At 38.7% G+C, this 14,820-nt stretch overlaps 1 long non-coding RNA gene across 4 annotated transcripts; it reads left to right on the top strand.

Moving 5' to 3' along the window:
• The first annotated feature begins 11,024 nt into the window (after window positions 1-11,024).
• Window positions 11,025-13,787, top strand: LOC130738844 (uncharacterized). 4 transcript variants are annotated; one of them, XR_009019608.1, is made up of 4 exons: window positions 11,025-11,167; window positions 11,592-12,064; window positions 12,140-12,230; window positions 13,170-13,787. It is a non-coding gene; the product is annotated as an uncharacterized LOC130738844 (long non-coding RNA). The 4 variants fall into 4 exon arrangements; XR_009019609.1 differs by having other exon boundaries at window positions 11,027-12,064; window positions 13,150-13,787; XR_009019607.1 differs by having other exon boundaries at window positions 11,028-12,064; window positions 13,143-13,787.
• The last annotated feature ends 1,033 nt before the right edge of the window (window positions 13,788-14,820 follow it).

Here is a 14,820-nt window from a genome sequence, read left to right as displayed (position 1 = left end):
GCCTTTATATTTTCATTCACAAACTCCCCAAAAGCAATTCCACCGTAAAGTCATATGATGGAAAGTCAAAATTCAGTTTAAGCATTTGAGTGAACACATGGAGTGCATCATTACTATGATCAGATTTGAGTAAAGAAGAGCAATGAAGGCTAAAAATAATACTCAAAAAGAAAAATAAAATTAAGAAGAATGATCCCGAGGGGTCACCTTAAAGATGGAAGCCTCAATTTTCACACCCTATTACAACAATATTTTTTTTCCAATAAATGTAGAAATTGCAGAACAATAACTATAAAGTAATAACAGAAAAAAAAGTTTAACCTATGCATCGATGAAGACCAGATGCATGACATATAGTTTGGATAGATCACCAACAGGAAATATAACCCACAAACGAATAACACGGACCTTGATCTTCCATGTATTTTTGTCAGGACATAAACTGCGGAGGGGATTCACAGGGCCAGTAATAACAGACATGAGTAAATGAGTAAAACTGATCAAAGATAAGGCAAAGGTAAAACTCAAACAAAGTGGATCACGAATCCTGAGTCAGGAATCAGGAATTCAAGAACAAAGGAAGTTGCAGAATGTGAAGAAAAACCAAACAATAGCAGAATTGATAGAGATATGAGAGGAAGAAAGCTATTACTCTAAGAGTAGTATGGCATTAATGAATAGACTAACTATTTGCAAGATCAATCAACTGTAGGGATCTGACGCCAAGCTAGAATTCAATGATGAAATCGCCCATCATATTTGCTGCTTCTTCTGATCCCCACCTGACACCACTCCTTCTCAATCCACCATCTTCCCTCTTCCTTTAAAAATCGGGAACTATTATGCAAGGATAGATGATCTATCCTGTCATCTTAGCTTCCTCACCTAACCATTCACAATGAAAAATTGGTCCTTTTCCTTCCACCATCTTCTCTTCTCCCTCTAAATCTGATTCTGACCAAACACTATCCATGGTGACAAAATTTCGTACTTTCCATCTTCATCTCTTCTCCTTCTCCTTGCTTTCTCCTTCCTCCATTGTCTAATCTTCATCAAATTCCAACGTCACTCTATATAGGGTGACAGAAATCTACCAAGAAGAGATGAAAGGAAAACCTAATCTTCTACTCCTCCATCCTCATGTGCAGACGTCGGCTGTGAGAAGTGAAAGGGAGAAGAAAGGGAAACCTAACACCGTGATGAGTGATAGATGAGGAGTGAACACAACCGTCAGATTAGAAATTGAAATCAATGGGCCAAGTTTTGAGGTTTCTTAGGAATAGTGAATTTGGGGTTTTGCTTTAAGTGTAGTAGATTCAACACATCAAAGCCAAATGCACAAAATAAACAAAGGATTCACTTACATCAAGGTAACAGAAGACCATGCTCAGTTCAGTGCATATCTGTCCTTCCTTTGGACAGCAAGAATGTCAGATGAGAAATATGATAACAAAAAAATTCTCTTTATTTTTCTTTGCTTTCTAACTAACCCCATTCTATGCTTAGTTTTCCAGCCACATTAATCATCTCTATGGACATAATCACACCCTTCTAGTTTACAAAGTAATGCTTAAGTATCAGGAAACTTAGAAGCAAACATATTCAAGTAAAAATTAAGAATTATCTCCACTGTAAGTAAACAATAGAAGGATCAAGATAGATACAAAATTCAACAATAGCAATCTGAGAATCAATCATTTGTTCACTAGAGAATACAAGAGGTAAGTGACACATCCTATTTGAAAGATTTGGAAAAAACGAACTATAAAGAACATGTCAAGGGTACATTAGTTTTGTTCATAATTTCATTACAAAGACAAGTCCACAATAAAGTGCATTTTGAAGGAGGAATTGCTATGTACATAGAAATTACAACATAGTAAATTTGAAATAATTGGAGATGTAAATTTACAACATTATAGGTTCTCTATCAAAACATGATAAGTTTACTTGCTTTGCTCATATATACAAAAAATCAACTGACTAAAACTGCACATTAGCCAATCACACGAACACAACAAATGCCTCAAGGTCAGACCAGTATCAGCTTGCATATGAGAAGATTTACCAACTAATTTCAAATTTTTACCAAGTGGACCTCAAAGCTTAGAGAATATTTCAACTACATTTAGATCAAGATGGAAAGGTGACAGAAAACACATCAAGATCAACCTCTGGAACATAACAAAGAAGATTTTTCAATGTAGCCAGTTTCAGATCACGAAGGCAGACACACCTTAACACCTTTTCAAGAGCCCTCCTTGCCGGAAATATAGCAAACCATTAGCAAAGGTAACTTCTATAAAATCAAATCTAAACAGTTCAGATTCATATAATGATATAAAACATCCTCTAAAATTAAACACTTTCCAGAACTACATTGAATTAAAGCTATGGGATTGTTCCTCAAAGCATCATAATCAAAAGAAAATCTGTAGTTTCATAAATAATGAATTAGGAATTTACAATCAAAACAAATTAAGATTTATGCAGGCAAGAGTACATAATGAACAAAATATATTGTTAAAGTGATACTCAAACAGAATTCAAATAGTTATAAAAGAAAATCACTATCATATGAACAGGTAGCATGCAGATTGTGCAGAAGCAATATTCAATTTATAAGCAAACTGGTTTTACTCTCTTTAAAAGTCAAAAAGCATGCGCTCTTGTTACCCCACTCAAATTGAAGCAAGAGAAATTAACATCAAACGTTCATCATTAATTTCAATCACGCAATGAATCAGGACTGAGCAGGTTAGCACCCAATATATTACGCAGCCAATGACCAAAACATGAAAAATTGGACAGCAAAAAAGCCCAGAATCTGACAGGTAAGCAACAGTTTAAGATAAACACTAGGCCAAGTTCAAGTGCAAGCTTTTAACAAACAAACATAGAGAAGATACTATATCAAATATCAGCATAAACCATATCCAACATATCCAGCAAACATCTAATAGTGAAATTATGAAGTAGAACCCATTGAGGTAGTTCATCAAACAGGTAGTGTGCATAGAAGCTACAATGAAAATTCATTCTGACATTTTATCAGATATGAGGTATGCAATGAAATTAAAATTGTAAGAAAATTAGAACTGAAATCAGATAATCAAGCTACCAGAAGGAAGATTGCCCAGACCGAAACAGATTGGTAAAGTGTTGAGAGGGATTGGAGTCAGTGAAGGCTAGGTTGGAACCAAACATGCACTTACATTCTTGTATCTCCTGTTTTCACTCTCGATTTCTCCTGATTCTTGTAGTGCAAAGGTTGGTGCTGTGTAGCTGACTTTTTAATTGTAGTAGTTTTCAGAGTAAATAATGTTAGTCTATATGTTGTAACTTGTATGACAGACTACAAGACCTATCAAAAGACAGTTACTTGGCTACGGCCTTTACTTCAGGTCTCAAACTCCTTTAATGAAGTTAAGGTTCATTTGCATCAATAACAACCTAAGAAACAGTGAGCTTGTTAATGTTTTTTTTGATACAAGCAACAAAAAAACAACAAAGGAAAAACTAGCGCCGAATAAAAGTAACCCCCATTGCATCAGCGAGCAGCAAGGGAACCATCTCCGGTGGCGGAGCCTCTACGATCTCGAAGACCCGGTCCTGAGAAGCACCTTCCTTGGCCAAGAAATCGGCACAAGCATTGCCCTCCCGGAGGGTATGTTTAATGCGAACCTCCCACTCACGACGGAGCAACCCTGAGATTTTAGCAATCAAAGCTGCACACTCGTGGTGCTCCTCCGGAGGGTCCTGGACTAAAGACACCGCTAGCTGTGAGTCGGAGAGACAGAGGACACGACGAAAATTCTTCTCCCAAGCCAGCCATAACCCATGGAAAATCCCAGCAAGCTCCATCATGAGAACTGAGCCTCTCCCCCCGAAGCCCACGTATCCAACAATCCAGTTGCCCAGATCGTCTCGAATACAACCTCCAAAACCGCTTCGCATCTCCGGACCCCCTCTACTTCCAAAGCATGGGGAGCTTGCCAGGCCACCATGCGAACTGGGCGTTGGTGCACCGTCAGAGGCCAGGCCCGCGAATACTCATCTCTAAGACCATGAATCCAACGCAGCAGCGCCACCATGGAGAAAGCTTGCCCACCAAACACGGCTCGGTTTCTCGCCGTCCAAATGCCCCACACGGCTGCCAGGAACACACTGTCCTGCTGACAAGCGATATGACGAACCCAAGCCCTAGGATCCATAACCCCATTCTCTGGTCCCTGCATACTGATGCCCAGCCCACGCCAAACTTGCTTTGCAAAGAAACAATCTCGCAGGCAGTGCAAGGTGGTCTCTGGGTAAAGGCGGCAGCGCCCACACACCGGCGACTCCGCCATGTTTCGCCGGAAGCGGAGTGCATTGGCAGGCAGCGCGTCTCTAACAATAAGCCAAACCAGAAAACACACCTTGAAAGGAGCTCCATGATTCTTCTCCCGTGTTACCCGCAACCTCAGCACCCTCCTCTCCTCCGTTACCCGCTGTTCCCTTCAAGAGCCATTGATAACCCGACCTCGTCGAGTAAAGTCCAGACATATCCCCACGCCAAACCTGACAGTCGGTCATTGAATCATCGAGCCACGCCGGGAGAGTGTGGATCTCATCCACCACCTCTTGAGGAAGCATAGTAAACAACGACTCTAGCCTCCAATCTCCATGCACCCCAACCACATCTTTTACTGCACATATAGGCAATATCGATTAATTTTCTGAGATGTTTTTTTTTGTGAACTTAGACCCACTGGACTTGTTCCATATGTAAGATGGGTTTAACTTCTTGTCTTACTTTATGAGTGTCTGACTTGAGTCAGCAATATATCTCCTTTTTTTTTATATATAATAAGGGGCCAAGCCCAGAAAACAAATTACATAAGTCTAGGGTAAGAAACCTCATTCACATCATCTCTTAATAGAGAAACACATTGAGTGAGAAACACATTCACTACTAAAATCAAAACGCTGCATATTATGCCCCTGTTATGAGAAATTTTCCACAGAAAACTTTGTATACGAGGTGGCCCCTGATACTTCCACACCAAATCAAAAGCTCTAGGTGGGGAGTCATTTCCCATATCGTAGAGCAGGGAGTAAACAGACTTCAAATTAAATAACCCATCATGAGTAAGATTCCAGCAGAGTTTATCCTCCCCACTAGACATTGTGGGATGGGTAATCAAGGTAATTTTATCACATACCTCAGTAGGAAAGAGTTGTCTCAACAGTTCCCACTTCCAAGAGTCGTCTACAGCATAGAAAGAAATGGGAAGATCACTCACCCAGTCTTGGACATTATCCGGGAGAAAGTCCAGAAAGTTATCGAAGGAGGGGAGCCAAGAGTCTTTCCAAAATCTAATGACCATCCCATTACCAATCATCCAACTTGAACCCTGTCAATGAGGTTACAGTTTTGGCATATGCATTTCCAAGTAGGGGAATCCCCTGGTTTTGCAGTGGGGGGTTTCCTCAAGCTAGGATTATATCTATATTTAGCTTTAAAGAATTGGCCCCATAGACAGTTCCTATCTGTTTGAATAACTCATGCCAACTTGGCCATATAAGCTTTGTTAATGGTTTGTAAGTCTTTGAATCCTAGACCACCCATCATTTTGGGTGAACAAATTGTATCCCACCCAATTAGGTGGCATTTCCGTTTATCAGCAATGGATCCCCAAATGAAATTTCTACAAAGTATTTCAACTTGGTTGCACACTCCAATCGGAATTGGGGTGGTTTGCATAACATAGGACGGAAGACTTAGCAAACATAATTGAGCAAGTGAGACTCTTCCTGCGAAGGATAGAGAGTTTGCTTTCCATCCAGTAAGCTTTTTCTGAACTCTGTCAATTAGGAATTGGAAATTGTCTTTTGACATTCTAGAATGAAGGAGAGGAACGCCAAGATACATTCCCAGATTCAGCGTTTGAGATACTCCCAGCTGGTCAGAAATTTGGGTAGCTAATGCTTGTGTTGTTGGGGATTGGAAGGCCTTCGAAGCTGGAAGAAGAGGACCTGAAATCTCCCACCTTATGTTTGCAGATGATGTGGTCTTATTTGCAGAAGCTTCTGATAACCAAGCTCAGTTAATTCACGGTATTCTTGACAGATTTTGTGGAGCTTCTGGTCAAAAAGTAATCTCTCAATGCAAAGAACAAAGAGGTATGGAGAAATTGGGTCTCCTTGTCTCACACCTCTGCTCGGTTTAAAGAAGTCAGAATAATTCCCTCTCCAAGAAATGGACATAGTAGAGGAGGAGATACAGCTCATAATGATGCTTATAAAGTTTTCTTCAAACCCAAAGAAACGCAAGGTATCTAAGATGAAGGACCAATGGAGCCTATCGTAAGCTTTTTCCAAATCTAGGTTAATTGCCATAAACCCTTTCTTTCCTTTCAAAGTCCGCATGGAATGCACAACTTCTTGAAAAATGAGGATGTTGTCTTTGGTACTTCACCCTTGAATGAAACTGGCTTGGTAGGAAGAGACCAACTTCGGCATAATTCCACTAATCCTTCTTGCAAGGAGCTTTGACACAACTTTGTAAATTGTGTTACACAAGGAGATGGGCCTAAATTGGGACACTCTTTCGAGGGTTTGCATTTTTGGAATGAGAGCCACCACCGTCTGGTTAACTTCTGCAATCCATTCAGGTTCTATGAAAACTCTTTGTACAAAAGCCACCATACTCTCTTTTATTAGCTCCCAATTCCGCTTGAAGAAAACAGCATGATATCCATCTGGGCTAGGGGATTTTAGATTACCAATACTGAATAAGGCACTTCTGATTTCACAAGCTGAGGCCCTTTCACTCAAGGCAACTCTGTCTTCGCTATCAATACAAGGGAATTGTGAGGATAGCTGAGGCAAAGCAGTAATGTCGCAATCAATGGAATATAAGGATCTGAAGTACTCAACAAATAAGGACTTTAGGTCCTGACTATCATAAATCCACCGGCCATCATCAGAAATCAAGGCTTCCACTCTATTTCTTTGCTGTCTACAAATCACACTCTGGTGGAAAAATTTTGTATTCTTGTCCCCTAGCCTCAACCATTGCGTATTGGCCTATTGAGCCCAGTATAGTTCTTCATTTCTCAGGATAACAGAGTACTCATCTCACAACGTTTGTCTCAACTTAATCAGATGCGGATTGTAACCCCTAGCAAGGCTTCTTTGGATTTCTTCAAGCCTTTTTAAAATTTTTTTTTTGTCAAGAAGATATCACCAAACACTCCTTTATTCCAAGCCTTGAGAGTGTCAGTGCATCTTATAATATTACCATTCCAAGAGTCAGAAGCTCTCCACGAGTTCTTCACTTGGACCTGGAATTTAAAAGGTTTAGGACAATTACCATCCTTATCAGTCCTTAACCACAAAGCACAATGGTCAGAAAAAGGGATAGGCAAGTTGGTCACCGAGGAATTTGGGAACCAAGTCCTCCAAGAACAGTTTGCCACTACTCTATCAAGTTTCTCAAACAACTCTCCCTTTTGCCAAGTAAAAGGAGAACCAGCGGCTTCAATTTCATCAAATTCACATACTGATAGGCACTCATGAAATCTGTTTGCAGCAGCCAGCAACCCTATTAATTGGTCCACCACCCACTTTTTCAGATTCAAATACCATTGAGTTGAAGTCCCCAGCTACACACCAGGGTCCATTCATTGTGTTCTTTATTACTTGAAGCTCCTCCCACAAGGCCAGCCTTTTCCTTTCTTGAGGATGAGCATAAACTACTGTCAAAAACCAACCACCATTGTTTCGGGGGTCGATGTGTAGATGAATAAACTGCTGGTGTACCTGTGCCACATGGATAGAAATTTGGGACTTCATCCAACAACACCAGATGCCCCCAGAGAATCCCAAAGGATCAAATTTGACAAGGCCATCAAAGCCTGGAGAATTGATCACTTTGTCGGCCCTATCTCCACTTATTCTTGGTTCCAAGATAGCCACAAAGCTCAAATGATGGATTCTAGCACAATCCTTGATTAGATTTGCAAAATTCTTCTTCCCTGCCCCTCTACAATTCCAGATGATGTAATTCATAAGAAAACAGTAGATAGAAACAGTTACCAAGACAGAGAGCAATCGTTCATCAATAAGGCATAGCCTTAGCCTCACTCATGGAGGCATCCCCTTCTGGTTCTGTCATCTGGACATTCTGAAGGTCCACCTCCGAGACCCCTTTCTTTTTTAGGAGGGAATGGACAAATTGCAGGTCTTCTTTGGATGGGCTATAAGGGTTACCTAAGATAGCTTCATCCAATTGCTTTCCTGCTAAGTGTTCCTCCCATATGTGTTGTTGCTGCTTTCTCATAACTTCCATCACCACTACTTCATCTGCATGTGTCAGTGGTTTGGAGGCTTCCATCTTTTGAGGTAGCAAATTAGTTTTGTCTACCAAAGCTCGTATATCATGGTTCAGTGTAAAAAAACATATAAATCTATCACATTCACTTATTTGTGTTGGTTATTTGATTTTTCAATGAGTGGTGATTGATGTTGCGTTGGTGTTAGGCATCATGGCTATTTCAACCTAGCTACTTCTTTTAATTACTAGTTTATTGATTAAATATCCCATATCGAGAGTGAAAACTACTACAATTAAAAGTAGCTACTTATTATAAATACATGGGCTATCTTAGTTTATGTTCTATGAAATATACAATTAGTGAATTGCAATTTTCTGAGCTTCTGGCTGGTTTGAAACTTTGTCTGGGCTTTCTTGCCAATTTGTTAATTGTGTAGTAAAATTGTACATGATTTGGTTGTCTTGGATGGAAACTCACTACCCATTTTATTATTATCTAGGGTCCATCCTTGTTGGAGTTCATTTTCCCTTGTAGATCTCTGCCGTGTTGTCACCCTTTCCATTAGGATTTCAAATGTATCCGAAAACATGGCATAGTGAGATCCTATGATGAACATTAGAATCTCAAAAGCAAAAATGAATTCTAAATGGTTTTATTTTGTTAGGTTCTTCTGACTATATTGTCTGTATTTAGAATTTTTTAAGTTTCCACGTATATACCTTGTTATTTAAGTTCTACTCTACCCATTATTTTCTGCCCACGAATATAAAGCATGTCGACCTTTTGTTAGGGTCTTCATGTCATTCAAATGAGGCCCGCATCAGTGGAACACCACAAACGAATGGGCAAGTAGAGTCGGCTAACAAGGTGATTTTGCGAGGGTTAAAGCGGCGGCTGAACGAGGCCGGTGGAGCGTGGCTGGATGAGCTTCCAGTGGTTCTGTGGTCCTACAATACAACTGAGCAATCAAGTACAAGAGAGACGCCATTCAGAATGACTTATGGGGCGGACGCCATGTTGCCAGTCAAGATTGACAACTCTTCTTGGCGGACTGAACCACGCTTAGAGGGCAAAAACCAGGAAAATATGGCGATGGAACTTGACTTGCTTTTCGAAACTCGAGAGGAAGCCCACGTGCGGGAAGCGGCGATGAAGCAACAAGCGGCGGCCAAGTACGACTCAATGGTTCGCCCTAGAGCGATGCAAGTAGGGGATTAAGTTCTCAAATGGCGAACAGGTACAGCAGGGAACAAGCTGAGTCCAAACTGGGAAGGACCCTACAGGATTGCAGAGGTCTTGGGCAAGGGAGCTTACCATCTTGAGGAGCTGGATGGAAGACGAGTGTCGCGATCGTGGAACGCCGCAAGTCTCCGCTATTACTACAGCTAGTGGTGTGGTTCCACTAGAGAGAGAGTTTAGAGAGAGAAAGAGAGAGTCAGTAACTGAATTTCATGTATTGTTGAGAAATGAATCAAAAGCCCTTTACAATTGGTAACCACCTCTTATTTATAGGGGTGTGGCCCCCAGCGTACTAGCCTATTCTAGGGTCCAGTTAGGCTGTGCATACAGGCCGAAGTTATAGGTCAAGTCACCCGCCTTCGGGCGGGCCACCCTAGGGCGTTGCCCCTATAGGGGCTCGCCCGGTCCACCTTTCTATTGCCACTCTTCCTCTTTATGATTTCTATTATCATAGTTCTTCATCATCATAAAGATAATTATCACATAATAAAATAACATCATAGAAAGCTTAGGGTAGTCCACCTTGATTTGAGAAGTCATATTATCTGCAGTAACTCTTCTAGACACCAAACAACAAGAAACTTCATTGTCTGATTCTAGATTTGCTATCTAGCCTTTGAGGCTAGAGATGGCATAAAAGTTGAAGTATTTGACAAGAGTTTCACACTTAGTAAAAGAATTAGAAGTAGATATATATAATTCTACTTACAAAGCATATTTACATTCAACATTGCATTATCGCAAAGTCATTACAAAAGTCAAAGTATATCTACTACTTCTTAATCTTCCACTACTGTAGCTAAATAACCGCCAATTACACATCGACACGTGTCCTGCTTTTACTTACTTTTGTTTTTTATTTTTTTTTTTCAACTCGAAAAAGCAAAAACGACGTTGTTTTCCTTCCACACTGTTCATCACCGTCTCTGATCAACTAGCGTGTGTTCTCTCCCTCTCTACCTACTCCGCCGTACCGGTCATCTCCTGCTGATTTCGAGTTTTCTCCCTCACAGCCTTCCCTTCATTCACATCAATCTCAAACCCTAGGTGTGCTTCTGTGTTAGCCTTCCTCTCTCAACCTACTTCTCACCAATCCATCAATAGAGTCTCCTCCGATTGATCTGATGAGGAATTGCTTTCGGTCGCCGCTTGATGTGTGTTTGAAGCCAACGTTGCCACCGATTATGGTAGAACCAATCCTGGATCGACACCTTAAATGGTCCACCGTTCATTCGTCATCGTCCCTCACGAGAACCCCAACTACTATGGCTGAATGCATCAGCAGAGGTTGAATACTCTATCAAATGGTCAGTTTCAATCTCAATTCTCATTCATTTTATTCATTTTTTTTTATATATTTCGTACAACTCCAATGTGTTAAAAGAGATTTCTCTGTCAGTATAGTGAAGTCTGATGTTATCAGCTCACTTTCAAATTTTGGCTATAAGTACCCCATGTTGTGAACTCTCATTCTCACCATTTCCATATCCCAATCTTTCTCCTTGAAACCCCCTCTTAAAAAGGCACAAATTTTTAGACTTCTTTCTTCTTTGGTTGGAACCTCCTGACACCGTTGTTTTTAATTTCATCTGGCTTGCATAAGCAAGGTAATCCTGAATCTTAAATATTTCCATGAATATCCCCCAGGTAAGGTCTCAATCTTAACGGAAAGGCTATCATGTTAGTTGAGGAATTTGTTAATATCAAGGAAAAACTAATGTGGGAAGGGAGCATAATTGCAATGCTAAGTATGGACCTGAAACTGTAATGATACATACATGATTTCTTGGTAACCTGAAATGGCTATGGGCTATGTGCTTGGAAAACCAATCATGAGGCATGAAGGTCATGCTGATTTGAAACAGAGCATAAAGGACTTAATTTTCCTATTTGCATGAGGGGGGATTTGAATAAAGGGTCCCATTTGTGTGTTTTGTAATGTGTTGATAAATCTTTCTCTATTGATTACATTCCCTTTCAGCTATATTTAAAAGACTTGGTAGTATCATTTTCATTTTTATCTTATTTCAGGAAGAAGTGACTTTGAGTTTGCTAGAGACAAGCAGCAGTGGGCAGTGGCTATTGTCATCAAAGAAAAGCAAAGGGATGCTTCTAGTGTTGTATATCATATTGGCTTGGGATGTGCTGATTTTGCTGTCCATTTAAATAGACTAGAACTTTCAATCAATTTGCATGGTTTATACTTTGTTGTAGTGTACAAAACCTTACTAACAGGCCATGCTATTTATCTTCTTCCTGTAGATTTTATTTGAGAATACTGCACCAGTATGTATTTGATAACAATTTTTAGCGACAGATTCTTAAGAAAGAGATAAGCAAAGCACACATAAAATTAGTGGAGCCTTTGATTAAGGGACCTACTAGATGTCTTCGATATACACAATAAGAGACAGAGAGTTCTCTGGTGTGGATGTCAAAGAGGATCTGGCTTCTCTCCTTTCTCCCCTCTCACCTGGCTTCACACAGCATCCCATCACAACTCGGTAAGTTTCTAATAATTAGTGTGATCCAAACAAATATTTTATTCCTCTTTTCATACCCTTTTCTTTCATTGGCAGATTTTACGAAAAGACTGAGGCGCAAGCAGTGGTGCTTACATTGACTTGACTTATGGTCTTCAAAGAGGCGCAAGATCTTATGGATTTTAATGTGAGACTTTCAAACTCTGAAATAATGGATTTTATTACCTATTAGAACCCGTCGTTACTCTTATACTATGCCTTTGATTATCCATGTATGGACCTGCCATTACTCCCTTATTCAAATTAGAACACTTTGAAAGAGTGATATAATGTCTTTCATTAGCCATGGTTGCACCTAATGTGACTATTCAAATTAGGACAGTTTGGAACAGTAACCCACTATCAGCTGAGCAGGATAATCTCCCTTTCAAATGCAATAATTAAAGATTTTAAATTAGTACACTTTAGTGGTGAGTTATTATGAATTCAAATCAGTTACAGAATTAAAGAAACATAGAATTTAAGCCAATAAACAAGTAAAGTGGACACTTAAATACAAACCAATATAATTAAATACGATAAAACTGGACAATTAAAGTGATTTAAGCCAATATATGTAGGATTGATATTGATAAGATGGATTAGATAACTCATATTAAAACCAGGTGTGATTGTTTGAAAACTTTGCCTGCCATTATTCCCTTATTTAAATAAGGAGAATTTGAAAGAGTCATTTTAAGAATTTGATTATCCATTTTTACTCCTTAGGTGACTGTTGCATTACGCCTTTTATTATGCATGTATGATCCTGCCCCTCCTATTATGCATATGCGTGCTCATGTATTTCTTAACAAGAAGTCTTCCTTGACAAGGATTGAAGGTTGGCACCAAAAAAATAGAAATATGATAAAGCAAAGAAAGGAACATATAAAGTTGTTATTTGATATATATGCTTCTAGACTAATACCGTTCCAATGGAATCAATGCAACCACTAGATCATTGTGTATGTGTGTATATATATATATATATATATATATATATATATATATATTATATATCTTCATAGTGGAAATTAGATAATAGATTTTATGAACCAAGTCTGCAGGAATGATTGATTGGTTTCAGGAATCGGCTTTGAGTTGAGATGTGTTGCATGGAAGCTCCTCAAAATCTCCCAAGGTGCAAGCAAAGGAGATTCTAATTTGCATGTCTGCTACCATTTGACGTAGATCATAAGTTTCTTCCTTAAGGCATGCCTTCTATTGAGGGCTCTGTCATAGGACTCAGACACATGGTTGAGTTTAAGAACAAGGTTGTGGTTCTCAATACTAAGTCTGACAACCTTTGACCACAGTCCGTTCAAGTGCTTTTGCTTCTTCATCCTTGATCTGTGGGCAAACTGTGTTAGACATCATTCACCTGTGCTTCCTTTTGTCGATTATCTGAACTGAAGTTCATTTGCTTCAGCATAAGTTCAATTGTTGTCGAGGAATGAAGAATGAGCAAATTCAGATGGGAAAGTGGAAGTTTGGCTCGAGGCTTAAGAGGCTATTTAGATAAAGGTTTTATGAGTATGTACTGATTATCTATTTGTTTGTATTTGAAAAAGCCAATACATTGAATTAATGCTTCAAACCCATTTAGCGGATTTGGTGGAATATTTTTTTACATTGATAAGGTTATTGGTTTAAATTCTATGTAAATCATGTAAGGAAAGTTAATGTTTTATTTTCTGTGTTTCAATCGTCTGAGGTGATCGTGGTGCTCTTGAAAGAAAATTTAGCATATTGTATGATTTTAAAGAAGTCATTGATAAAAGTGAGTTTGCATCGTGAATACTTTGAGTAGGGGTGTGAGAATGACAGTATTTTCTGATATGGAAATCCTCATGTTGGCATCTTTGCATCTTATAGTAAATGATTGTTGCAAAGAAAGTCTTGAGGTCCAGAAATTTGCCTCTATTTTTTTTTTTGATGGTCAGGTAATTGCCATTGTGCATGTTGGTTAAACTGGTGGTGACAGCTAACAGGTTTGTGTATTGGGATTTCAACAAGTTTGGATTTGTTGTGCCCAATATCAGGTAAAGATGGAATATAGATCCCACTTCAAATTATCTAATGATGATACAAAAATAAAAAAATTGATGCATGGCACGAAAAGGAAAGTTGATAAAAAATTATTAAAATATGTCTTAAAAATACATATTAGTTATATATCTATTAATTAACATATTTAAAATTAGAAACATAACAATAAAAATAGCGGTTACAAATTATGAATTAAAAAAAAATAAATAGGAAAATTTATTAAAATGGGTTACATATCTATTGATTAAAATATGTCTTAAAGGTTCATTTTTTTTTTGGGTAAAAATTCATATTGGTTATATATCTATTGATTGACATATTTAAAAATACAATTTATTCTCTCAGATTCAATCACAACCGTCAATTTCATGGCAATCTCATTGTCTTTTTGTCTTCCCAATTCTAATTTCACCATCATTTCTTATTCAGATTTCGTTCGTAGACTTCTTCTCAAATAGTCTTATTTTTCCCATTCATTCAACTCATTCTTCACTTTTCACTCCGGTAATACTCATGTTTTATTCGCAGTGTGCATGTTGTTATCGCTGATTCAATAGATGAAAGTTGCCCATTTAATTTTACTTTCATAATTTATGCATGTTTTGTTCTTGACTGTCGACTATCAATACTACTATGATCTATTTGTAAATTGTATTTCGTTTTAAAAACAAATTTTCTTGATTGTAGCT

The sequence above is a fragment of the Lotus japonicus genome, chromosome 2 (assembly GCF_012489685.1).
Source record: "Lotus japonicus ecotype B-129 chromosome 2, LjGifu_v1.2".
In the NCBI taxonomy this organism is placed as follows: domain Eukaryota; kingdom Viridiplantae; phylum Streptophyta; class Magnoliopsida; order Fabales; family Fabaceae; genus Lotus; species Lotus japonicus.
The sequence above is the reverse complement of the archived record's forward strand: the minus strand, read 5'-3'. Positions and strand labels throughout refer to the sequence as shown.